At 48.5% G+C, this 27,329-nt stretch overlaps 1 long non-coding RNA gene across 1 annotated transcript in view; it reads right to left on the bottom strand.

The window, feature by feature from the left end:
- Nucleotides 1–1,811: 1,811 nt before the first annotated feature.
- The window catches only part of LOC147098634 (uncharacterized), a 679,602-nt gene continuing 654,084 nt past the window's right edge, over nt 1,812–27,329 (bottom strand). The window contains exon 5 of the long non-coding RNA XR_015074208.1: nt 1,812–2,420. This is a non-coding gene — a long non-coding RNA (uncharacterized LOC147098634). The remainder of the gene's footprint in view (nt 2,421–27,329) is intronic.

Below are 27,329 nucleotides of genomic sequence, written 5' to 3'. Positions count from 1 at the left end.
GTAAACTAACTTCAGCCTGAAATCCATGATTTCCCCACAAAACCCATCAATCAGCTTTATATGAAAACACTTCACTCAGCCTTTCATCCTTTGTTTTTGTAACTGTAGAATTTTCTTGGCCCGAGTTCGCACTCGAATTGCAATGTGGGTAGTTAGAATACTCTCCACAGTTCAAGCGGTACAGTAAATGTAATCTGATAACATCACTGAATGAAAACTTAAGAGCTGATGTAAAAACGACAGCAAATCATCGACGGAACTTTCCCCTTACCAGCCATCTGATTGCCATCAACGGCCTGATACAAACTCCATCCTTTATCATAATCGTAATTTTTACGCAGCGAGTTGTTGTGATCTGGAACGCGCGGCCCGAAAGGGCGGTGGAAGCAGATTCAATGGTAACTTTCAAAAGGGAGTTTGATAAATACTTGAGGGGGAAAAATTTGCAGGGCTGTGGGGAAAGGGGCAGGGGGAGAGAGCGGGACTAATTGCTCTTTCAAAGAGTACAGGCACGATGGGCCGAATGGCCTCCTTCTGTGCTGCATCGTTCCAAGACTCTACGCCTTGAGCCCGACAGCATTCAAACAAAGGTCATCAGCAGGAGATGGGTGTGGGGGTAATAACCACACAATCCGAAGACAGACCATTCGCTGCCGTCCTATAATGAAAAAAGATAGGTCGAGCAATCAAATCAGTCGCATCGTTTCCGAACTGGAGGTAAATCAATGCACGCAACTCACACGAAAACAAAAGCAAAATACGGCGGATGTAGGAAAAAATGAAAGAAAGACTTGCATTTCTATAGCGCCTTTCACGAACAGCGGACGTCCCAAAGCACTTTACAGCCAATGAAGTACTTTTGAAGTGTAGTCGCTGTTGTAATGTGGGAAACATGGCAACCAATTTGCGCACAGCAAGCTCCCACAAACAGCAATGTGATAATGACCAGATAATCTGCTTTTGTTATGTTGGTTGAGGGATAAATATTGGCCCCAGGACACCGGGGATAACTCACCTGCTCCTCTTCGAAATAGTGCCGCGGGATCTTTTACATCCACCTGTGAGATCAGATGGGGGCCCGGTTTAACGTCTCATCCGAAAGACGGCACCTCCGACAGTGCAGCGCTCCCTCAGCACTGCACTGGGAGCGTCGGCCTAGATTTTTGTGCTCAAGTCTCTGGAGTGGGACTTGAACCCACAACCTTCTGACTCAGAGGCGAGTGTGCTGCTCACTGAGCCACTGGCTGACACTGATAATCCGATGAGACATTAAATCGAGGCCTCTTCAGGTCAGGGTCACTTTAAATATGATCGTTTTACTGATTAGAACCTCATGGTTAAGTAACCCAATTAAGATATATAATATAAAAGAAACACAGAAAATGCTGGAAACACTCAGGTCAGGCAGCATCTGTGGAGAGAGAAACAGAGTTAACGTTTCAGGTGGGTGACCTTCCATCTGAACTGGAAGAAGTTAGAGATTCAACAATTTAAAAGCAACTACAGAGCCAGGGTAAAGGGGAGGTGGAGTAGCAGAAAGAACAAAAGGGAAGGTCTATGATAGGGTATTTGCTTATAAACTGTTAAATAACTTCTTTCAGTTCTGACGAAAGCTCATCGACCTGAAATGCTAACTCTCTCCACGGAGGCTTCATGAACAATGCTCAATATCATCACCATTTTCAAATTCGGAGACAGCACAAAGACCCATTCAGTCTGGCCCCCCGACACTCCCCACCTCCCTCCAGCTGCTTACGCCCCTTACTCTGGAATTCCCCCCACCTCCCTCTCCTTTAAGACCCTCGTTAAAATACACTTCATTGATCAGCCTTGTGGCCTCCCCCTTCCTAATCACTGCCTCTTTGGCTTGACGTCTATTCTGTTTCGCTCACGCCTCAGAGCGGCACCGTGGGATGTTTTCCGGCATTCTGAAAGACACCGAGGGTAAATTTCCACACGGATTTCCCCCAACCCTTTCACCACAATAGGGAAAGGCCACGGGATTAAAAAAAACGGGGCAAACACCATTTCCCCTGGGGTCTCCGCTGCTCGCAACGGGAGAATCCTCGCTTAGATTGAGATCCGCTACAGGAAACTCTTTGGTATCTGGCACCGACGGGACCCGCGTGGTGCCAGTTTATCAAAAAGTCCGGATTATAGAGGGGTATAGTTAAAAGGTACAGAGCTCCGTACACAGCAACAAATCCAGGCTTCCCTGTTGCTTAGCAACATGTGCAGGAACTCCGGCCACAGACCAAGCGTCCCTGTTGCTTAGCAACAAGTGTAAGAGCCCCAGTTAAACAGCCACAGATCCAGGAACTGCCACTAATATGAAAGTAAAACTTACCTGAATCTACTCCTGAATTTTGCCGGTTAACAGAGATTTCTGGTTATTTAGGTGCCGGTAAATCGAGAGTTTCCTGTACATAAACAAATGAAAGTCCTTGTTGATATATTGCATTCACAGAGTGCCCTCTTGATAAAGGAGGAACTGATTTTCCACGGCACATTACAAGACATACCCGCTAATGAGGAATGCACAGCAATATATCCTGTAATGAGGCGTACAAATAAAGTATGCCACGTTCAAAGTCCGAGTTGAATATAATGAAAGAAAATTCACGGAATATCATTAGAGATCCTGCCTACTTGGTACTGAATGGTGCAGTTATTGGGTGGTACAGTTATTGGGTTATACGGAGGTCTAATTATATGCAACTTGTCTCATGTATGCACAGCACTGGTACTGTTGAAAAGAAAACTGCAATCACAAGACCATATTTCATCTTCAGGCTGGAAGCACCCTGTGTCATACGCTGTGCAAATGGGCATCAGGGCACATAAGATATTGTCAGGTGTGTAAATTTCAATTTATGTAGTTGATATCAAAGCACAATTTGCCTTTTGTTGAAATATGTCCATAGATTATAACCTCTGCCCCCATTATCTCAGATGGCAGCTGTTGATAATTCTGCTACTCCCATTTACACCTCCTCTAGAGCCATCTTTTGTTTCTTTACTTGTCCCATTACCATCTCCTTGTGCCTCGCACCATCATCCCTTTTGTCTCTTAATCTCTCCTGCCTTCCATCCTATCACAGCCCTTCCCTTTTGTTCTTTCCTCCCCTCCCCCCTTTCCCTGCCCCTGCACTTGCTTACAACCTGTTACATCCCCAACTTTTTCCAGTTCTGACGAAAGGTCATCGATCTAAAACGTTAACTCTGTTTCTCCACAAACGCTGCCTGACCTGTTGAGTGTTTCCAGCATTTGCTGTTTCTATGTCCAATGCCAACTGGGTATTAAACCACACTTCCTTCATGCCACATCCCGCAGAGTTTTAAGGGGGGGGGGGGGGGGGGGTGTCACCTTGATTTTTTTTATTCGTTCCTGGGATGTGGGCGTCGCTGGCAAGGCCAGCATTTATTGCCCGTCCCTAATTGCCCTCGAGAAGGTGGTGGTGAGCCATCTTCTTGAACCGCTGCAGTCCGTGCGGTGAAGGTACTCCCACAGTGCTGTTAGGGAGGGAGTTCCAGGACTTTGAACCAGTGACGATGAAGGATCGGCCGATATACATCAAGTCAGGATGGTGTGTGACTTGGAGGGGGTGGTGTTCCCATGCGCCTGCTGCCCTTGTCCTTCTAGGTGGTAGAGGTTGCGGGTTTGGGAGGTGCTACCGAAGAAGCCTTGGCGAGTTGCTGCAGTGCATCTTGTAGATGGTACACACTGCAGCCACAGTGCGCCGGTGGTGGAGGGAGTGAATGTTTAAGGTGGTGGATGGGGTGCAAATCAAGCGGGCTGCTTTGTCCTGGATGGTGTCGAGCTTCTTGAGTGTTGTTGGAGCTGCACTCATCCAGGCAAGTGGAGAGTATTCCATCACACACCTGACTTGTGCCTTGTAGATGGTGGAAAGGCTTTGGGGAGCCAGGAGGTGAGACACTCGCCACAGAATACCTAGCCTCTGACCTGCTCTTGTTGCCACAGTATTTATGTGGCAGGTCCAGTTAAGTTGAGGCGAATAACATAGACGCAGTTAAGAGGAAGCGAGACAAGTACATGAGGGAGAAAGGAATAGAAGGTTATGCTGATGGGGTTAGATGATGTAGGGTGGGAGAAGGTTTGTATGGAGCAGAAACGCTGGCATAGACCAGTTGGGCCGAATGGGTGTATTTCTGGAGGTCACATCACATGACCTCCCGGCCTCCTCCCCCGCCATTGGTCACTGCACACATCCCTCCTCACAGGGCATCACATTCCCACATCCATTGGAAAGTGAACAGATTTCATCACTCGATTGTGTAATTCTTGACTGCCAGTCAAACAGCCTTATTTTTTTTAAAAACCCATCCCCGATATTTTTATAACTAATAAACAAAAGCCTTCAAAAGAAAATGGAAAAAAAAACTTTTTTTTAAAGCCTCTGATTTTCTCCTAGCTTTTTGCTGGCAGCGTTGTCCTGAGGATTAATCTTCAATTCCAGGAGACTCCAGGACAATCCTGGAAGGCTGGCACATCCTAACTGGAGTACGAGGCCGAAATAAACTCACTCAGTTGCCTGGGCCCTAAGCTCTGGAATTCCCTCCCTAAACCTCTCCGCCTCTCCCTCCTCCTTTAAGACGTTCCTTAAAACCGACCTCTTTGACCAAGCTTTTGGTCACCTGCCCTAATATTTCCTTGTGTGGCTCGATGTCGAATTTTGTTCAATAATCGCTCCTGTGAAGCGCCTTGGGAGGTTTTACTACGTTAAATATTTAATTTAATATCCCGCGGCACTATTTCGAAGAAGAGCTGGGGAGTTATCCCTGGTGTCCTGGGGCTAATATTTATCCCTCAGCCAACATCATTAAAACAGATTATCTGGTCATTATCACGTTGCTGTTAGTGGGAGCTTGCTGTGCGCAAATTGACTGCCGCGTTTCCTACATTACAACAGTGGCTACACTCAAAGAAGTACTTCATTGGCTGTAAAGTGCTTCCAGATGTCCGGTGGTCGTGAAAGGCGCTATATATTTGCAAGTCTTTCTTTCTTTTATTTTATGTAAATACAAGTTGTTGTTATACGGGTGTTACCATGGGACGAATCGGTCTCGCAGAGAAGGCTCAGTGTTTGGGTGTTTCAGAGCACCAGTGCCCCTGCACCATTGTGTCTTTTATGTCTGACCAACACATGGGAAATGTATAGGCTACAAAAATCAGATCACTGCTTCTGATCTTCTGTGGAAAGCCACACAAATGATCATTAAGGATTGATCTCAAGGTGTTTAGCGCCTAACAAAGCGTATGAAATGGAATAAATATAGCCTATTCATGGTAGAATAAATAGCAGATCCATAAATTTGACTAAAGCAGTTCTTTGCTAACCTTGATGCTACAACAGAGATAGATCTCTTTTATCCTAGTTCAGTCATGCAAATAGTAATAATTCTCCCAATATATCATGCTGTCTAATGCCACATTATCATTCAGGAGTTACATTTTAGGTACAATGGTTGAACTAACACTTCTATGACCACAATTGGCTGCGATCTATTTTGATAGAAGCGGCAATCACATGAACGCGAGTGTATTATTTGGCCCATTCTACAGCTGCTAATTTATTTCAACACATTTATGCGCCTCTCTGTTTGATTACAACTGGCGGACAGCTTGGCCGAGTGGCTCAGTTGAGAAGTGCACCGGTCAACATGGAGCTGAGGCACAGAGAATAGGACGGGGCCAGATTTAACCCCCAGCCTCTGTTGAGTCAGCTGGTCTCGGCTGGTGCGGCCGTATGTTTGCCAGGATTAGCCTCAGTGCGACTGAGCGGAGGAAGGGAAAATTAACACATCGAATGTACAGCGCAGTTAACAGGCCATTCGGCCCAACTGGCCCATGCCGGTGTTTATGCTCCGCACAAGGCTCCTCCCACCTTACTTTACCTCACCCTATGTGTCAGCCGTGGCTCAGTGGGTGGCACCCTCACCTCTCAAGTCAGAAGCTGTGGGTTCAAGTCCCGCTCCAGGGACTTGAGCACATGAAGCTAGGCTGACACTCCCAGCGCAGTGCTGAGGGAGTGCCGCACTGTCGGAGGTGCCGTCTTTCGGATGAGACGTTAAACCGAGGCTCTGTCTGCTCTCTCAGTTGGACGTAAAAGATCCCGCAGCACTATTTCGAAGAAGAGCAGGGGAGTTCTCCCCGGTGTCCTGGGCCATTATTTATCCCTCAATCACAGATTATCTGGTCAATATCACATTGCTGCTTGTGGGAGCTTGCTGTGCGCAAATTGGCTGCCACGTTTCCTACATTACAACAGTGACTCCACTTCAAAAAGTACTTTGGGATGTCCAGTGGTCGTGAAAGGCGCGGTATAAATGCGAGTCTTTCTTTCTATCAGCATATCCTTCGATTCCTTTCTTCATGTGCTTATCTAGTTTCCCCTTAAATGCATCTATGCTACTCGCCTCAACTAGTCCCTGTGGTATCAGGTTCCACATTCTATCCATTCTCTGGGTAAAGGTGTAATCATCAGGCAAGGCAACACGGTGTCTCGTTGTTCTAACCTGCCACACCCCAGGTCGCTGAGATACAGGTCATTTCTGGCATTCCCCTCTGCTGCTGGACAAGGTAAAGTTTCTCCTGAATTCCCTGTTGGATTTACTGGTGACTATCTTCTATTTATGGCCCCTAGTTTTGGTCTCCTCCACAAGTGGAAACATCTTCTCTCCGTCTGCCCTTTCAAACCCTTTCATAATCTTAGAGACCTCGATCAGGTCACCGCTCAAGCCTTCTCTTTTCACATAGAGGGCTCCTGGTCAGCCGTGGCTCAGTGGGTAGCACCCTCGCCTCTGAGTCAGAAGGTTGTGGGTTCAAGTCCCACTCGAGGGACTTGAGTACAAAAATCTAGGCTGACACTCCCAGTGCAGTGCTGAGGGAGCGCTGCACTGTCGGAGGAGCCGTCTTTCGGATGAGACGTGATGCGCTATCAATAACTCAAAAGACTGAGATTAAGCGAGTAATTAACAGGCTTTTATTAACAAGAGAATGAAGGTGTGCCTCGAGTGGTCAACCGGTCCAGAATACAAAGGGGCTGTGGAGCAGTCACCTTTATACCTGGATTCGTGGGAGGAGTCAGCCGAGGCATGTACAGGCATGTACACAGTGGAATACAAACAGTGGTTTACCACAAGACGTTAAACCGAGGCCCCGTCTGCCCTCTCAGGTGGATGTAAAAGATCCCGTGGCACTATTTCAAAGAGGAGCAGGGGAGTTCTCCCTGGTGTCCTGGGCCAATATTTATCCCTCAATCCAAATCACTAAAACAGGTTATCTGGTCATTATCACATTGTTGTTTGCGGGAGCTTGCTGTGTGCAAATTGGCTGCTGCGTTTCCCACATTACAACAGTGACTCCACTTCAAAAGTACTTCATTGTCTGTAAAGCGCTTTGAGACGTCCGGTGGTCGTGAAAGGCGCTATAGAAATGCAAGTCTGTCTTTCTTTCTTTCTTTCGAGAAAGTGCAATGTGTAAACATGGCGCAAGAACTTTATTGTGGCGCCTACGGCAGTGGGAATTGTCCAAGCCACCATTCACTGGACTCAAAGAAAATAACAACTTGAACAAGGTACCAAGTGGTTCTTCACGGTCAAAATAGTTGGGAACTGGAAGAGTCACCAAGAATAGTGATTGCACCCATCGGTGAAATTACTATGCACTAAAAATGGTCCCAAATACACCGACATTAAAGAGAATGGAAATGTAAGCCTTTTTCTTAATTCAAATGGCACTTTATTCCAACTTGCCTTTTAAACCTCTATTATTGTTTATTTTCAATATTAGTCACAAACTGTTTTTACATGATGGAGACTTGCCCTGCATTGGTGATTCAATAAAAACCAGTGATAAATATCTCTTAACAGTTAAATTAATTCCCCTTTTTTTCTCTTTTAAGCTGGAAGATATAAAAACTTAAGAACAGCAGCAAATGCTGGAAACACTCAGCAGGTCAGGCAGCGTCAAGGAGAGAGAGAAACAGAGTCAACGCTTCAAGTCGGGGACCCTTCGTCAGAACCGTAATTGTAAAAACTTAATTGACGGGTCATACCTGAATGATGAAAGGCAACTGGGTCTGCCGAGTTGACGGAACGCAAGTCTAATGAGGCCACAGTGTAACGTGATAGGGAGCGGACATCACTGACAAGCGAGCGATCTTTCACCAAACTAGTGAGGGCAATAGATTAGATCTGGTGTTGGGTCACGTTTCTGTACCACGCACTTGGTTTAATTAATTTCAGACTGGCAGCTACCAGACAGAAGAATAACCCTACCTCCCACTGCCCTCATTTTTTGTAGAAGGGAGGTGTTATAAATCTCATCATCAAGAAACTACTTATGAAATAACGCTGGACGGCCAGCTGGTGGCGCCGTCCAAGGAGTATAAATACTCGGGCGTGGGCCCAGCTTGTCAGGGACATTTTGTAAGACAAGGAGCTAGTGAAGTACAACTAGACCTCCATGTTCTGAAACAAGTTGATTAAAGCCTTGCTTTATACTCAAACCAAGTGAGTAGTGAGTTTTATTACGTCAGGAGGTTCTTTCGCAGCTTAGTTCTTCAGATGCGTGTCATCAGAAATCGCTCATACGCAGTCATCCAAGCTCCGTAAAGCACAGGTGCAATTCAACACCCAACTTTCCCTTAATTATGACAAAAGGTCATCGGCTTGAAACGTTAACTCTGTTTCTCTCTCGGAGTGTCAGCCAGTGGCTCAGTGGGTAGCACTCTCTCTCTCGTCTCGGAGTCAGAAGGTTGTGGGTTCGAGTCCCACTCCAGAGACTTGAGCACAAAATCTAGGCTGACGCTCCCAGTGCAGCGCTGAGGGAGTGCTGCACTGTCGGAGGTGCCGTCTTTCGGATGAGACGTTAAACCCAGGCCCCGTCTGCTCTCTCAGGTGGATGTAAAAGATCCCCTGGCACTATTTTGAAGAAGAGCAGGGGAATTCTCCCGTGTCCTGGCCAATATTAATCCAGTGCAAAATTATTACAGGGCTTGATAAGGTGGATGCTGGGAGAATGTTTCCCTTGGCTGGGGAGTCTAGAACCAGGGGCCACAGCCTCAGGATAAAGGGTAGGCCAATCAGGACTGAGAGGAGAAATTTCTTCACACCGAGGGTGGTGAATCTTTGGAATTCTCTACCCCAGAGGGCTATGGAGGCTCAGTCATTGGGTATATTCAAAACAGAAATCGTTTCTAAACCCACTTAGAGACAGTAAATAACTAACGGATTATCAATCCTCTTTATCAATAGACTGTGACATGAATCTTGTCATTCATGTGGAAATGACTTATGAAATGATACTGAACGGCCTGCAGGTGGCGCTGTCCAGGGAGAGTATAAATACTCGGGCACGGGCCCAGCTTGCGCAGGACATTCTTAACAGGAACTAGTGAAGGACACAACTAGACCTCCATGTTGTAAAACAGTTGATTAAAGCCTTGTTTAATACTTAGACCGAGTGCCTAGTAGTTTTTTTACGTCAGACTGATTAAGTGGAAAGAAGCTATGAGATGGAGAAGTACAATTGAATGGTCCTGATGACATAATAAATCATGAGAACTTTACTTGTGCAGTTAATAAATCCATAACTATTGCAGCAATAGCAAGTCGTCTCCGGTTAAGCCACACCGCGATTTAAAAATTTTCATCCTGGTTTTCAAAAGCCCTCTGTGGCCTCGCCCCTCCCTATCTCTGTAACTTCCTCCAGCCCCACAACCCCGAGATATCTGCGCTCCTCCAATTCTGGCCTCTTGAGCCTTCCCCGATTTTAATCGCTCCACCATTCACGGCCGTGCCTTCAGCTGCCTGGGCCCTAAGCTCTGGAATTCCCTGCCTAAACCTCTCCGCCCCTCTACCTCTCTTTCCACCTTTAAGACGCTCCTTAAAACCTACCTCTTTGACCGAGCTTTTGGTCACCTGTCCTAATATCTCATGTGGCTCGGTGTCGAATTTTGTTCAATAACGCTCCTGTGAAGCGCCTTGGGATGTTTAACACGTTTCACTCCAAGCATACAGTTAGGAATTACTGAATGTGTGTGCGCACCTATTCTATAATTAAGCCAAACCCAAGACTTTTTTGTTATTCATTCATGGGATGTGGGCGTCGCTGGCGAGGCCAGCATTTATTGCCCGTCCCCAATTACCGTTGAGAAGGTGGTGGTGAGCTGCCTCCTTGAACCGCTGCAGTCCGTGTGGTGGAGGTACTCCCACAGTGCTGTTAGGGAGTTCCAGGTTTTGACCCAGCAACGATGAAGGATCGGCGATATTTTTCCAAGTCAGGAATATGTGTGACTTGGAGGGGAACTTGGAGGTGGTGGTGTTCCCATGCGCCTGCTGCCCTTGTCCTTCTAGGTAGTAGAGGCCGCGGGTTTGGGAGGTGCTGCCAAAGAAGCCTTGGCGAGTTGCTGCAAAGCATCTTGTAGATGGTACACACTGCAGCCACGGTGCGCCGGTGGTGGAGGGAGTGAATGTTTAAGGTAGTGGATGGGGTGCTAATCAAGCGGGCTGCTTTGTTCTGGATGGTGTCGAGCTTCTTGAGTGTTGTTGGAGCTGCACTCATCCAGGCAAGTGGAGAGTATTCCATCTCGCTCCTTACTTATGCTTTGTCAATGGTGGAAAAGCTTTGGGGAGTCAGGAGATGAGACACTCGCTGCAGAATACCCGGCCTCTGACCTGCTCTTGTAGCCACAGTATTTATGTGGCTGGTCTAGTTACGTTTCTGGTCAATGGTGACCTTAGGATGTTGGTGTTGGGGGATTCGGCGATGGTCATCCCGTTGAATGTCAAGAGGAGGTGGCTAGACTCTCTCTTGTTGGAAATGGTCATTCCCTGTTACCTGCCACTTATCAGCCCAAGCCTGAATGTCGTCCAGGTCTTGCTGCATGTGGGCATGGACTGCTTCATTATCTGAGGAGTTGCAAATGGAACTGAACACTGTGCAGTCATCAGCGAACATCCCCACTTTTGACCTTATGTTGGAGGGAAGGTCATTGATGAAGCAGCTGAAGATGATTGGGCCTCGGACACTGCCTTGAAGAATGGCTGTTGCTTCCGTGGAATCCAATACACCGTACACTAATCTAAGTAATCCTCACCTTGCAAAATCGAGGTGTAAAATATTCAAGTCAGAGAGCTGGTGCCAACCTTGGCTCAGTGGTAACACTCTCACCTCGGAGTCAGAAGGTCATGGATTCAAGCCCCACTCCAGAGATTTAATCACACAATCTGTGCTGGCACACCTAAATACAGTACTGAGGGAGTGCTGCACTGTCAGAGGTACCGTCTTTCAGATGAGACACTAAACCAAGACCCCATTTGTCCTTTCAGCTGGACATAAAGGATCCCATGGCACTATTTCGAAGAAGAGCAGGGGAGTTCTCCCCGGTGTCCTGGGCCAACATTTATCCCTCAACCAACATCACTAAAACAGATTATCTGGTCATTTATCTCATTGCTGTTTGTGGGAGTTTGCTGTGCGCAAATTGGCTGCCGCGTTTCCTACATTACAACAGTGACGACAGTTCATAAGAACATAAGAAATAGGAGCTGGAGTCGGCCATTTGGCCCTTCGAGCCTGCTCCTTCATTTAACAAGATCATGGCTGATCTTCTGCCTCAACTCCGCTTTCCCGCACCATCCCCATATCCCTTGAATCCCAAAAGTACTTAACTGGCTGTAAGGGACTTTGGGAATGTCCGGGGTGGGGGGGTCGTAAAAGGCGCTATATAAATGCAAGTCTGTCTTTCTAAAATTCGAAGATAAATTTTGGCGTTAACTGAATGTGTTCTTCAGCATTTATTAAAAGGACAGAAGCACAAACTGCCCAGCAGTAGATGTTCAATCTTTGCATTTAAATATTGCTGCCCATCAGCTCCAATCTTTTCCAATGACCTTTCAGGTTTTTCCAATTATCAGACCCTAACTGGCAGCACTGGAACTGAAGCCCCATTTATCTCGCAGCCTTCATCAAGATTGTATTTAATTCAAAGAGGAGACGACGCAAGCTGAAGCTAATCTTGCAGGGTTGGTGACTGCATCTCACCACATGGAGCTCCAAGTGCATTGCCCATATTAAATCATCATTCGGCACATGGGCCAAGTATACATATCCTGCAGAAAAGGCCAGGAGATTTGTATCGGGGCTCTTGTGTCAAGAGTTCTGCACTTAACGCCAAGTGTGTTACAACATGCACCTCAAAGCACTGGAGAGGTACCACCAACGCTGCCTCTGCAAGATAGGCGCACCAGCGTCAGCGTTCTCGCTCAGGCCAACATCGCCCGCATCGAAGCTTTGACCACGCTCGATCAGCTCCGATGGACGGGTCACATTATCCGCATGCCCGATATGAGACTCCCAAAACAAGCGCTCTACTCGGAGCTCCGGCACGGCAAGAGAGCCCCAGGTAGGCAGAGGAAACACTTCAAGGACACCCTCAAAGCCTCCTTGAAAAAGTGTAACATCCCCACTGACACCTGGGAATCCCTGGCCCAAGACCGCACACAGTGAAGGAGAAGCATCGGGAAGGCAGCGAACACCTCGAGTCTCTTCGCCGGGAGCAAGCGGAAACCAAGCGCAAACAGCGGAAGTAGCGCACGTCAACCCAAGCACCCCACCCACCCGCCCCCTTCAACCACCATCTGCCCCACCTGTGACAGAGACTGTAGGTCCCGCATTGGACTCATCAGTCACCTGAGAACTCATTTTTAGTGTGGAAGCAAGTCATCCTCGGTTCCGAGGGACTGCCTAAGAAGAAGAAGATGCTCACTAACCAGGGGAGCTCCCACTTTGGTCTATTTGTATATTTTTGCGGAAACTACCAACCAGCGAGGCTGCCCTTTTCAACGAAAACAGATCTTTTCAGATTATTGCAACAACAGCTTGCATTTATATAGCGCCTTTGAGCAGCATCTCAAGGCGCTTCACGGAGGCATTATCAGACCAAAACGGACTTTGAGCCTGATATTAGGACGGGTGCTTGGTCACAGTGGTGGACTTTAAGGACGGTCTTAAAGGAGAGAGAGAGAGAGAGAGAGGTAGAGGGGTTTATTCAAGGGAATTCCCGAGTGTGGGGCTCAGACGGCTGAAGGCACGGGCACCAACGGTGGTGAGTACAGGAGCAAGGATGTCTTGCTGCAGTTGTACAGGGCCTTGGTGAGACCACACCTTGAGTATTGTGTGCAGTTTTGGTCGCCTTATCTGAGGAAGGATGTTCTTGCCATGGAGGGAGTGCAGCGAAGATTCACCAGACTGATACCTGGGATGGCAGGAATGACGTACGAGGAAAGATTGGGTCGATTGGGCTTATATTCGCTGGAGTTTAGAAGAATGAGAGGGGATCTCATTGAAACTTATAAAATTCTAACAGGACTAGACAGACTAGATGCAGGAAGGATGTTCCCGATGGCGGGGGAGTCCAGAACGAGGGGTCACAGTCTAAGGATAAGGGGTAAGCCATTTAGGACTGAGATGAGGAGGAATTTCTTCACCCAGAGAGTGGTGAACCTGTGGAATTCTCTACCACACAAGGCAGTTGAGGCCAATTCATTAAATATATTCAAGAAGGAGTTAGATATATTTCTTAAGGCTAAAGGGATATGGGGAGAAGGCAGGGACAGGGTACTGAATTTGGATGATCAGCCATGATCTCACTGAATGGCGGAGCAGGCTCGAGGGGCCGAATGGCCTACTCCTGCTCCTATCTTCTATGTTTCTAAGTTTCTATGTAAAGTTTGAGGGGGATGCACATGAGCCCAGAGTTGGGGAACAGACAATTCTTGGGGGGGGGGGGGGGGGGCGTTGTAGGGTTACATAGAAGTCATGGCATTTGCAGCGTAGAAACAGGCCATTCTACCCAACTGGTCTGTGGTCCACACGAGCCTCCTTCCATTCTACTTCACCTCACCCAATCAGCACAACCTTCTATACCTTTCTCCCCCCTGTGCTTCTTTAGCTTCCCCTTAAATGTATCTATGCCAATCGCCTCAACTACTCCCTGTGGTAGCGAGTTCCACATTCCCACCACTCTCTGGGTGAAGAGTTTTCTCCTATAATTCTCTATTAGTTTTATTGGTGACTATCTTATATTTATGAGCCCCTAGTTTTGGACTCCCCCACAATTGGACGGACGAGATTACAGAAATAGGGAGGATGAGGCCGTGAAGGGATTTAAACACAAGGATGAGAAGTTTGAGTTGGAGGTGTTGGGCGACCGGGAGTCAATGTAGGTCAGCGAGCACAGTGATGGGTGGGTGTGACTTGGTGCGAGTTAGGATATGGACAGCAGAGTTTTGGGTAGGTTGCAACCTGCAGCGGTTGGAAGTTGGGAGGCCAGCCAACCAGAAAAGCTTTGGACTAGTCGAGTCTGGAGGTGACAAAGGGGTGGATGAGGGGGCCACGAGTGTGAACACGGGGGGGCGGGGGGGGGGGGGGGGTGCTGAGTGGGAAAACGCGGGGGGGGGGGGCTGAGTGGGAACACGGGGAGGGGGATCTTAGTGTGAACACGGGGAGGGGGCTGAGTGTGAACACAGGGGCTGAGTGTGAAATCGGGGAGGGGGCTGAGTGTGAACACGGGGGAGGGGGGCTGAGTGTGAACACGGGGGAGGGGGGCTGAGTGTGAACACGGGGAGGGGGCTGAGTGTGAACACGGGGAGGGGGCTGAGTGTGAACACGGGGGAGGGGGGCTGAGTGTGAACATGGGGAGGGGGGCTGAGTGTGAACACGGGGGAGGGGGGCTGAGTGTGAACACGGGGAGGGGGCTGAGTGTGAACACGGGGAGGGGGCTGAGTGTGAACACGGGGAGGGGGCTGAGTGTGAACACGGGGAGGGGGCTGAGTGTGAACACGGGGAGGGGGCTGAGTGTGAACACGGGGAGGGGGCTGAGTGTGAACACGGGGAGGGGGCTGAGTGTGAACACAGGGGCTGAGTGTGAACACGGGGAGGGGGCTGAGTGTGAACACGGGGAGGGGGCTGAGTGTGAACACGGGGAGGGGGCTGAGTGTGAACATGGGGGCTGAGTGTGAACACGGGGAGGGGGCTGAGTGTGAACACGGGGAGGGGGCTGAGTGTGAACACGGGGAGGGGGCGGAGTGTGAACACGGGGAGGGGGCGGAGTGTGAACACGGGGAGGGGGCTGAGTGTGAACACGGGGAGGGGGCTGAGTGTGAACACGGGGAGGGGGCTGAGTGTGAACACAGGGGCTGAGTGTGAACACGGGGAGGGGGCGGAGTGTGAACACGGGGAAGGGGCTGAGTGTGAACACGGGCTGAGTGTGAACACGGGGAGGGGATCTCAGTGTGAACACGGGAGGGGGGCTGAGTGTGAACACGGGAGGGGGCTGAGTGTGAACACAGGGGAGGGGGCTGAGTGTGAACACAGGGGCTGAGTGTGAAATCGGGGAGGGGGCTGAGTGTGAACACGGGGGAGGGGGGCTGAGTGTGAACACGGGGGAGGGGGGCTGAGTGTGAACACGGGGAGGGGGCTGAGTGTGAACACGGGGAGGGGGCTGAGTGTGAACACGGGCTGAGTGAAATCGGGGAGGGGATCTCAGTGTGAACACGGGGGAGGGGATCTCAGTGTGAACACGGGGGAGGGGGGCTGAGTGTGAACACGGGGAGGGGGCTGAGTGTGAACACGGGGGAGGGGGGCTGAGTGTGAACACGGGCTGAGTGTGAACACGGGGGAGGGGGGCTGAGTGTGAACACGGGCTGAGTGTGAACACGGGGAGGGGATCTTAGTGTGAACACGGGGGAGGGGGGCTGAGTGTGAACACGGGGGAGGGGGGCTGAGTGTGAACACGGGGAGGGGGCTGAGTGTGAACACGGGGAGGGGGCTGAGTGTGAACACGGGGAGGGGGCTGAGTGTGAACACGGGGAGGGGGCTGAGTGTGAACACGGGGAGCGGGCTGAGTGTGAACACGGGGAGCGGGCTGAGTGTGAACACGGGGAGGGGGCTGAGTGTGAACACGGGGAGCGGGCTGAGTGTGAACACGGGGAGCGGGCTGAGTGTGAACACGGGGAGCGGGCTGAGTGTGAACACGGGGAGCGGGCTGAGTGTGAACACGGGGAGCGGGCTGAGTGTGAACACGGGGAGCGGGCTGAGTGTGAACACGGGGAGCGGGCTGAGTGTGAACACGGGGAGGGGGCTGAGTGTGAACACGGGGAGGGGGCTGAGTGTGAACACGGGGAGGGGGCTGAGTGTGAACACGGGGAGGGGGCTGAGTGTGAACACGGGGAGGGGGCTGAGTGTGAACACGGGGAGGGGGCTGAGTGTGAACACGGGGAGGGGGCTGAGTGTGAACACGGGGAGGGGGCTGAGTGTGAACACGGGGAGGGGGCTGAGTGTGAACACAGGGGCTGAGTGTGAACACGGGGAGGGGATCTCAGTGTGAACACGGGGAGGGGGCTGAGTGTGAACACGGGGGAGGGGGGCTGAGTGTGAACACGGGGAGGGGGCTGAGTGTGAACACGGGGGAGGGGGATTAACTTTGTCACATCACTATGTGTTAGGGGCTTCATAAACAAGGGAAGATTTCCTCGGATTGCTATTTCTAGCAAAACCAGATGGGAGATGTGCATTCGGTCTGTGCGTGTACTTGGACTAGCCTCGTATTCCAGGTATGGATCAGTGACCCCAGAGGGGGTGTTGCTCTCATGCGCCTATTGGCAGGGCACAGTTACTGGCCGTTAAAAGATTGCGGTTGACATGAATCAGTCATTCATGAAAGAAAGACTTATGAAATAATACTGAGCGACCTGCGGGTGGCGCTGTCCAGGGAGAGTATAAATACTCGGGCACGGGCCCAGCTTGCGCAGGACATTCTTAACAGAAACTAGTGAAGGACACAACTAGACCTCCATGTTGTAAAATAGTTGATTAAAGCTTTGTTTAACGCTTAGACCAAGTGCCTAGTAGTTTTCTTAGGTCAGCGGTCACCGCTCCTGTTCCTTCCTGCTGGCACTATCTCTACCAATGAAAATTCGAGGCGGCACCTCCATGGCAACGAGGCACTCTTGAGCGGACCCTGTCGGTAGGGGATTCGGGACGCGAGCAGGTTGGGGGCCGCGGGGACGCGCAGGCACTACTGGATGGACAGCCTGCACGGAGGTGGTTGCGCAGGTTGAGGCGATCCAACGCTCCTTTCATCAAAGCCGTGCCAAAACGTCTCTTCGTGAGCCGTCCCCACCCGCTGCTGCTTATCGCTCCCGGTCAATCTGTCGGGCTGGGGTTCTGCCCGAGACGATTCGAATGCAGGCCCTGCCATTCAGAGCAGCAGGGCCACCACGGTCCCCCTCCTTGCCGGGTTCCTCGCCCCGCGAAACGGGCTCCCTCGCACCCTTCCCTGCCTCCCCGTTAATAGCGGGGCCACTGTTTCAGTGGCCACTGTGCGAACGGGGCTGAAAAAGCAAGATGTCCGCTCCCAACGCGGACGTGTCGCAACAATATCCACACGATACAAAATGGTGGCTGAAGTGCGCGTAACCGCCAGGAGCACAACACCAAGGTCGTGCTAGAGTCGAGATATCATTTTGCGTTACTTGTTGGCTAACAGTTTACACAGAAAAAATGTCTTGTGGGCAATAGAAGGCATACGGGATACTTTCCTTTATTAGTCGAGGTATAGAATATAAGAGCAAGGAGGCTATGCTTGAACTATATAAAGCACTAGTTAGGCCACAGTTAGAGTACTGCGTACAGTTCTGGTCAGCACATGACAGGAAGGATGTGATTGCACTACAGAGGGTACAGAGGAGATTTACGAGGATGTTGCCAGGACTGGGGAATTTTAGCTATGAGGGAAGATTGGAGAGGCTGGGGTTGTTTTCTTTGGAACAGAGGAGGCTGAGGGGAGACTTAATTGAGGTGTATAACATTTTAAGGGGCCTAGATAGAGTGGCTAGGAAGGACCTATTTCCCTTAGCAGAGAGGTCAATAACCAGGGGGCAGAGATTTAAAATGCAGGAAACTCGATTAAAGGGCAAAATTCATACTCTGAAAACAACACCTCAATAACCGGCAATGTTGCCAAGTCCGAGTCTCCCGCAGTGGCCGAGTTAGTCAGTGGGGATAGTTCTCCAAACCGCCACTACTCGGCTTCTTGGCGCTGTCGGAAGTCCGAACACCTCAATAACAGGAGTCGGACTCTCCCGCGCTGCCGGGAGTCTCTTCCGATCCGCCATTTTTCTTCCACCATCCATTTAACACAACATTCTGTCGGTGAGTACCCAATTACTGTATACTGCACATTTCTTGATTTTTTTATATTTGTTTGTTAAAAATAGCCTCGGTACATAACCCTCTCCGTCATCCGGAATTTTTAATCAACCGGCAACACGCCGGCCCCGGATCCAAAGAGTTTCCTGCAATTGGGAGAAGGATTAGTGGGGAGTTGAGGAGAACTTTTTTCACCCACAGGGTGGTGGGGGTCTGGAACTCACTGCCGAATGGCCTCCTTCTGTGCCGTAAATTTCTATGATTCGATGATTCTAATACCGCCAAATGACTAAATGCTTGGCTTCAACATGGCTCAAACCCCATCATTTTATATTCTGCTCTAATTGGTGATTAACTCCCCCTCCCTCTTTAACAGCTGCACAGGCCTGCTTTAGCTCTTGCATATAAATACTTCAACCAGAAAGAAAGAAATTACAAAGTGCAACTGTTCAATGGAAAGCAATTTCCCTTGGAGTGTTTACATTGTTGCGTTTGAATGGTTAACTGGCTGTCAAGGCTGCTCGCAAGGCCACAAATCAAGAAATCCTTGTGGTGGACCCAACTACTGAAAATGGCCAAGCTTAATAAAGGATTTCTTTCTTCTGCGCTCCCCCTCTTAAAAGGCCATGGATAGCGTCTTTATAATTCTACATTCAGTGCATATCACAGAGTCATACAACACAGAAGGAGGCCATTTGGCCCATCGCCCCGTGCCGGCTCTTTGAAAGAGCTCTCCAATTAGCCCCACTCCCCTGCCCTTTCCCCATAGCCCTGCAAATTCTTCCTTTTCAAGTACAGGAAACTTTGGTTTATCCGGAGGTTGTATGTCCGGAAACCTCGATCTAACGGCAGAAATCAGCAGCCATTTTGGTTAGGGTTTTTTTTCTTCTCCTAGCATTTTTTTTTAAGTCAGGCTCTGGAAAGCGTCTCTGTAGCTTAGCAACAGCTTCAGAGACGCTTCCAAGGTACGGGCCGAATGTTTACACGCTGTAAGCAACAGTGTTTGTTGTCAGATACGGAGATGAAAACCTCCGTATCCTTCAACATTAGCGCTGGTCTATCCGGAAGTTTTGATAGATCGGCAGCAGCTCGGTCCCGTCGGTGCCGGATATCGCGAAGTTTCCTGTATTTATACAATTCCCTTTTGAAAGTTGCGATTAAATCTGCTTCCGCCGCCCTTTCAGACAGCGCATTCCAGATCATAACAACTTGCTGCGTAAAAAAATTCCTCATCTCCCCTCTGGTTCTTTTGCCAGTTACCTTAAATCTGTGTCCTCTGGTTACCGACCCTCCTACCAGTGGCAACAGTTTCTCCTTATACACTCTATCAAAACACTTCCTGATTTGGAACACCTCTACTAAATCTCCCCTTAACCTTCGCTGCTCTAAGGAGAGCAATCCCTGCTTCTCCAGTCTCTCCACATCACTGAAGTCCCTCAACCCCTGGTACCATTCTAGTAAATCTTCACTGCACCCTCTCCAAGGCCTTGACATCCTTCTTAAAGTGCGGTGCCCAGAATTGGACACAATACTCCAGCTGAGGCCTAACCAGTGACCTACAAAGGTTTAGCGGAGCTTCCTTGCTGTTGTACTCTATATGCCTCTATTAAAAAAAGCCAAGGATCCCCTATGCTATTTTAACAGCCTTCTTAACTTGTCCATCAACCTTCAAAGATTTGTGTATGTGTCTCTCTTCTCCTGCACCCCCTTTTTAAAATTTATGTTGATAATTTGTTTATTAATAGATGACTAATAAAATACACAGAGATGCAAATATTTATCTACATTTGGTACAATTCAAACTGATATCCTCAAGGACTCATTTGAGCGCAAGTGCACTGAGCTCGAGAAAAGTTTGAGAAAGTAAAACATTTCCCGTGAATTATCTTCTCCTTTTCCAACTCTGCACGCCCGGCCCCTCCCCCACTCCATCACCGACAGCAAACGTGCCTCACTGGGCAGCGTGGTCAGACCCAAAGGGCACGTGGAGTGAGTCCCATCAGTCGCAACGCTAAATTTAACAGGTTGAGTGAAGAAAGAAGATAAAGGTGAAAGAAAGATCAAGGAAGGAGAGCCTGACCATGATTTCCATCGCACCTTCGCCCGAATGTGCAACATTTCTTATCCAATCCTCACAACCAATGGCTAAGGCAGATTTAGGACTGATATCAGGAAGTTCTTCTTCACAAAGAGTGAACAACACATGGTAAGGACCTAGAGTAGAGGAGGCAGCAAAATTCCTGGAATCATTTAAGTGAAAGCTGATTGCTGCAGTGAGAGGACTGGAGGGTTTTTCTGGATGGATGAGCTGAAATGGGTTGAACGGACTTCCTCGGCCACATTTATTTTGTGATCTTTGACAAGCTCGCACTCCCTCAGCACTGGGGTTGCCAATTCTGGGTGGATGAATTGCTGGAGGTTTTAATCATGCGACGACCCAACTTCCACTGCCCCCACCCCCACCATAGGTCTTACCCAACTTGCCCACCCTCGTTGCTCACCAGCTTCCCACGCCAATTGCAAAGCCACTCTTCATCGCTCAATTAGATCATTCTTGACCGTCAAGAATCCCCAACTCCTATATTTTTATAACTAACAAAAACGTTCAAAGAAGATTTAATAAAAAACACAACTTTTTTTAATGGCCCTACAGCAACATAGAAAAATAGGAGCAGGAGTAGGCCATTCGGCCCTTCGAGCCTGCTCCGCCATTCACTATGATCATGGCTGATCCTCTGTCTCGATACCATATTCCCGCTCTATCCCCATATCCCTTAATGCCTTTTGTTTCTAGAAATCTATCTATCTCCTTAAATATATTCAGTGACTTGGCCTCCACAGCCTTCTGTGGTAGAGAATTCCACAGGTTCACCACTCTCTGGGTGAAGAAATTTCTCCTCATCTCAGTCCTAAATGTCCTACCCCGTATCCTGAGACTGTGACCCCTGTCAGAATTTTATACGTTTCAATGAGATCCCCTCTCAATCTTCTATGATTTTTTCTCCCTTGGGTGTTGCTCGCTCCAGTGTCCAGGAGATTAATCTTCAATTCCTGGAGACTCCAGGGCAATCCTGGAGGATTGGCAAACCCTACTCAGCACTGCTCTAAAATATCAATCCAGATTATGTGCTCAAGTCCTGCCGAGGGGCTTGAACCCACAGCCTTCTGACTCATTGGTAAGGGTGTCCCAACTGAGCCAAACCAACACTTAGCCACTTCCCAAGGTACACTCTGTGAGCAAAGCATTTATCTCTACGTAGGAAGACACCAAAAATACTGGCTCTATATTGTTTATTTTCAATTTTAAAAAATAGTGCATCAATCCCAAGCCAATTAAAAGATGATCTAGTAAAGCGAGAATACAGGGCGTGCAACTTATTCCATGGACTAGACATTTAAATTTCAACACAAGCTCATTCCACTGACTGTCAAAGCTCCTTGTCCAAACTCTTAAGAACAAGTCTGTGGCAGGCCAAGCCCGCTTTCCGTTTCTATTCTGTTGACTTACTAGAACGATCTGGCAGTTACTTGTCTCAGCGTCCCAATTTCAAGTCTTTCTAAACCCCGAAACAGTCCCTGCCAACTCGGTCACAAATTGTCTTTTTTCTTGAAGGCAATAAAAGAAGAATCGTTCTGCCTTTTTAACGGGCGAGATCTTCCTACCTTTTCTCAAGCACTAGAAGTGCACGCCTTCCCCCATTGGCATCATTTAAGAGGAGCGCATCTGGCTGCAATACAAAGTAGCGACAGCTGATCTCTGCCTCTGAAGAAGCCTGATACTGCACATTAAAATGCACCGCAATTAATCTGACATCGCTCCATCGCACACTCCTCCACTCCTGTCAGCAAGTCAATATGTGAAGGCACTTTCAGCATCTTCCAAAGCCCTCTTCAGCTGCTTCCATTACACGGCGACCCTGCAGTTAACTTGCCCAGCCCATATGATTCCGTTATTGATTTACCCCAAAATGCTGAATCTCTTACAAGTTGATTGTCAGACATCAACCACTCTATCAGGCATTACTGAAAACAGATATCCTAGGATGGCAGGAATGACGTATGAAGAGAGATTGGGTCGATTAGGCTTATATTCGCTAGAGTTTAGAAGAATGAGAGGGGATCTCATTGAAACTTATAAAATTCTAACAGGACTAGACAGACTAGATGCAGGAAGGCTGTTCCCGATGGCGGGGGGGAGTCCAGAACCAGGGGTCACAGTCTAAGGATAAGGGGTAAGCCATTTAGGACTGAGATGAGGAGTAATTTCTTCACCCAGAGAGTGGTGAACCTGTGGAATTCTCTAACACAGAAGGCAGTTGAGGCCAATTCATTAAATATATTCAAGAAGGAGTTAGATATATTTCTTAAGGCTAAAGGGATCAAGGGATATGGGGAGAAAGCAGGGACAGGGTACTGAATTTGGATGATCAGCCATGATCGCATTAAATGGCGGCGCAGGCTCGAGGGGCCGAATGGCCTATTCCTGCGCCTATCTTCTATGTTTCTATGTTTCCACCTGTTCCCTTGAGGGATTTGATACACAAATTCTTCCCCAGCTTTATGTCCACGTCCTGCTGTGGACTTGCTCCAATATTCCGTTTAGTTTCCATTGATGATAATGATAATTGAGGAACATAACCAAGTTTTTTTTTTTTTTAAAAAGGTCAAATTAGTGTGACCTGTTTTTATTTTTTTGACTATCTCCAATTAATTTTTTTCTGCCAGTGGCATTGACTCTTTGCTGGGGTACAGTTCCCCGGGCACCAGGGGCCCGCTGGTACCGCAGCTGAGTGGACATTGTTCACGTGGGAGCCTTGGTGGCGATGGCTGGCGATCTATTCGATCGCAGGACCCTCTCGGCCAAGACTGACCCGATTGTCCCTCGAAGTCCGCACTCTTGACGCACTTCCAGGTGTCGGCCGTGGCTCAGTGGGTAGCACCCTCACCTCCGAGTCAGAATGTTTGTGGGTTCAAAGTCCCAGTCCAGAGACTCGAACATAAAAATCTAGGCTGACACTCCCAATGCAGGGCTGAGGGAGTGCTGCACTGTCGGAGGTGCCGTCTTTCGGATGAGACGTTAAACCGAGGCCCCCGTCTGCTCTCACAGGTGGACGTAAAAGATCCCATGGCCACTATTTCAAAGAAGAAGCGGGTAGCCCATAGAACCTTACCACAGCAAGAAGCCAGCATCTTCGAGAGGGGGATGAGGGAGTGGGATGGGAAGAGGCGAGGCGAGGAAAAAATTGGTGGGGATTAATTTGGATTTTAAAAAATGACAAAGAATTGGGAAAACAGAAGCCGATAGTTGTGAAATTGGAACTGAACTTTCGTCTTCAAAAGCTCTGTCGAATAAGGCCTCAAGACACAAATTTGAGAACATTTTTCCCGACAACAGTTGTGGATTTTCAAACTCCGCTCCAGTCCTAATGCTTCCGATTTTACTTTTGTTTTCTCCCTTCCTGGCCCGAGGGCAGAGCTCAGGTTGGGGTCGAGTTGCATGGACACCTGCAACACCTGGCCAACCTTCACGTGCGAACAAAGACAGCGAGCAGCAGGAGGCCACCTTGGGGAGCGTCACAACCCGGCCAGTCATTGGCCACCCAGAGGTCGACAGTTCCCAGACAAGAGGTCACTGTTATAAATCTCATCATCAAGAAACTACTTATGAAATAATGCTGGACGGCCAGCTGGTGGCGCCGTCCAAGGAGTATAAATACTCGGGCATGGGCCCCAGCTTTTCAGGGACATTTTGTAAGACAAGGAGCTAGTGAAATACAACTAGACCTCCATGTTCTGAAACAAGTTGATTAAAGCCTTGCTTTATGCTCAAACCAAGTTCGTAGTGAGTTTTATTACATCAGTCACTGGATAAGCAACGAAAAGCAGCATTCTTGGCCTATCCTTTTGATTTGTGCTCTCTCGCCTGTGGGACACAGAGACCAATTACAGTACCCCTAATACGATAGCAATTGATGAAGGGTTTCGACCTAAAACGTTGACTCTATTTCTCTCTCCACGGATGTTGCCTGGCCTGCTGAGTTTTTCCAGCGTTTTCTGTTGTTATTACAGTACCCCTAACTCTGCTTTCAGAGTCGGTGCTGGAAGATAAACGCGCTGAGCTACATCCCACTGAAGGTGCTTTCATTCACTGGCTGGAGAGCAAATATCTGCCGGCAGGGCTCTTTTGCCATCCCGTCCCTACCATTTGATTCTCAGTGCAATGGCACACGAAGATAGGTAGGAAAGTAAATTGTGAAGAGGACATAAGGAGGCTACAAAGGGATATAGATAGGTTAAGTGAGTGGGCAAAGATCTGGCAAATGGAGTATAAAGTGGGAAAATGTGAATGACATGAATTAACTGAGCGGCCTGCGGATGGCGCTGTCCAGGGAGAGTATAAATACTCGGGCACGGGCCCAGCTTGCGCAGGACATTCTTAACAGGAACCAGTGAAGGACACAACTAGACCGCCATGTTGTAAAACAGTTGATTAAAGCTTTGTTTAACGCTTAGACCAAGCGCCTAGTAGTTTTCTTATGTCAGTGAAGTTGTCCATTTTGGCAGGAAGAATAAAAAAGCATACTATGCAGGTACAGCAAGTAATTAGGAAAGCTAATAGAATGTTATTGTTTATTGCGAGGGGAATTGAATACAAAAGTAGGGAGGTTATGCTTCAGTTATACAGGGCATTGGTGAGACCACATCTGGAGTACTGTGTACAGTATTGGTCTCCTTATTTAAGGAAGGATGTAAATGCGTTGGAAGCAGTTCAGAGAAGATTTACTAGACTAATACCCTGGAATGGGCGGGTTGTCTTATGAGGAAAGGTTGGACAGGCTAGGCTTGTATCCGCTGGAGTTTAGAAGAGTAAGAGGTGACTTGATTGAAACATATAATATCCTGAGTGGTCTGGACAGGGTGGATGTGGAGAGGATGTTTCCTCTTGTGGGAGAATCTAGAACTAGGGGTCACTGTTTAAAAACAAGTGGTCGCCCATTTAAGACAGAGATGAGGAGAAATTTTTTCTCAGAGGGTGTTGAGTCTTTGGAACTCTCTTCCTCAGAGAGCGGTGGAAGCAGAGTCTTTGAATATTTTTAAGGCAGAGGTAGATAGATTCTTGGCTAGCAAAGGGGTGAAAGGTTATCGGGGGTAGGCGGGAATGTGGAGTAATCGGAGCAGCCATGATCTTATTGAATGGCGGAGCAGGCTCGAAGGGCCAAGTGGCCTACTCCTGCTCCTAATTCGTATGTTCGTATGTCCTGTCGAGCTTGCCCCTGACATCAAGGGCAGGTGAAGATGTGAATGTGACTTGCGGTCAGCTGTACACGTGCTGTTCCCGCGCTGCTGCGAGTCTCCGAACCTGCTCTACAATATAAACAAAGCCAATGCCAACCGGGTTCTCTTAACAGAACAGTGTCCCAGCTCTGCTGAATGAAGGCCGAATCATAGCCAACTTGGAAGGGTTTTAACTTCAAATAATTTAAATTTTGGAAAAACCACACGAAAGAAAAACCTCCCCACTGTATTTGCAATGAAAATGAACCAATTCCTTTTCGTCAAGCTGTTGAAAAGATACCAATTGATCTGCACTCATTAAAACAACATCTGAATATTAGCATAACAGCAAGACAGTGAAAGGACCGACAAATCCTCCTCTCCGACAGCGACTCCATTCCAATCTCAGATGTAGCTGCTGTCACCTTCATGTTTATCAAACCAATCCAACCTTAAAAGGGAACAGAAAGCCGATTCTCTGGGGAGTTTGCAGGCGAGAAATAATTCTGACGGCCAGTGAAGACATTCTTCAGTTATTGCGGTCCTCACATTTGTTTTTTGACAGGTAGGCAGGGTCAGCACCGCTTCCCTAACTCCATACCAGCATCAAGAGAGAAAGCATGTAAAAAGGAGCACTAAAATAAATAAACCATTGCTGAATCTTGCACTGCTTCAGCTTTCGGAGATCTGGTTTTAGCTTTTTTGAATTTGGGGTCAAAGCAGTTGCCAACAACTTCTTGCATTTATATAGCACCTTTAACATAAAAATAGGAGCAGGAGTAGGCCATTCGAGCCTGCTGTGCCATTCAATATGATCATGGCTGATCCTATATCTCAATACCATATTCCTGCTCTCTCCCCATACCCCTTGATGCCTTTTGTGCCTAGAAATCTATCTATCTCCTTAAATATATTCAGTGACTTGGCCGCCACAACCTTCTGTGGTCGAGAATTCCACAGGTTCACCACCCTCCGAGTGAAGAAATTTCTCCTCATCTTAGTCCTAGATGTCCTACCCCGTATCCTGAGACTGTGATCCCCTCGTTCTAGACCCCACCGCCCCCCCCCCCAGCCACAGGAAACATCCTCCCTGCATCCAGTCTGTCTAGCCCTGTCAGGATTTTATACGTTTCAATGAGATCCCCTCTCAACATAGTAAAACGTCCCAAGGCGCTTCACAGGAGCGTTATCAAACAAAATTTGACACCGAGCCACATAAGGGGATATTAGGGCAGGAGAGGTAGGTTTTAAGAAGGGTCTTAAAGGACAAAGAGAAGTAGAGAGGTGGAGAGGTTTAGGGAGGGAATTCCAGAGCTTAGGGCCATGGCAGCTGAAGGCACGGCCGTCAATGGTGGAGCGATTAAAATCGGGGATGCTCAAGAGGCCAGAAATGGAGGGGCACAGATATCTTGGGATGGTTGGAGGAGGTTACAGAGACAGGGAGGACAAGTGCATGAAAGTGGCTTAAATACGTGAACACAGAATATACCGACCAGAGGATCAGAGAGACTTAACCCAAAGTGTGAACAATGTAATAAAATGATGAACTTTGCCACTGGGATTTAGTTTTTCTTTAAAACAAACTCAAAACAAGTCACACTGCCCGCCTCTTACAAGGTGCACAGTGAGGGATCCCCATGGTGTTATCAGCCAGGAATGAGGCACTCTCCACTCTGCTTGCCAAGGATTCCACACATCAGAGAGCAAATTGCAAAGTTTGTAAATAAAAGCAGCTAAATCCCCAAATGTGTAAACAGTATTTAAAAGTCACAGAGGCTCAAGTTGCTGCCTGATGGGTCACACTATCCTTGGGGAT

The sequence above is a fragment of the Somniosus microcephalus genome, chromosome 29 (assembly GCF_052327205.1).
Source record: "Somniosus microcephalus isolate GS21.2 chromosome 29, FLI_Smic_1.0, whole genome shotgun sequence".
Lineage (NCBI taxonomy): Eukaryota > Metazoa > Chordata > Chondrichthyes > Squaliformes > Somniosidae > Somniosus > Somniosus microcephalus.
This window is presented reverse-complemented; position numbering and strand designations above follow the sequence as displayed.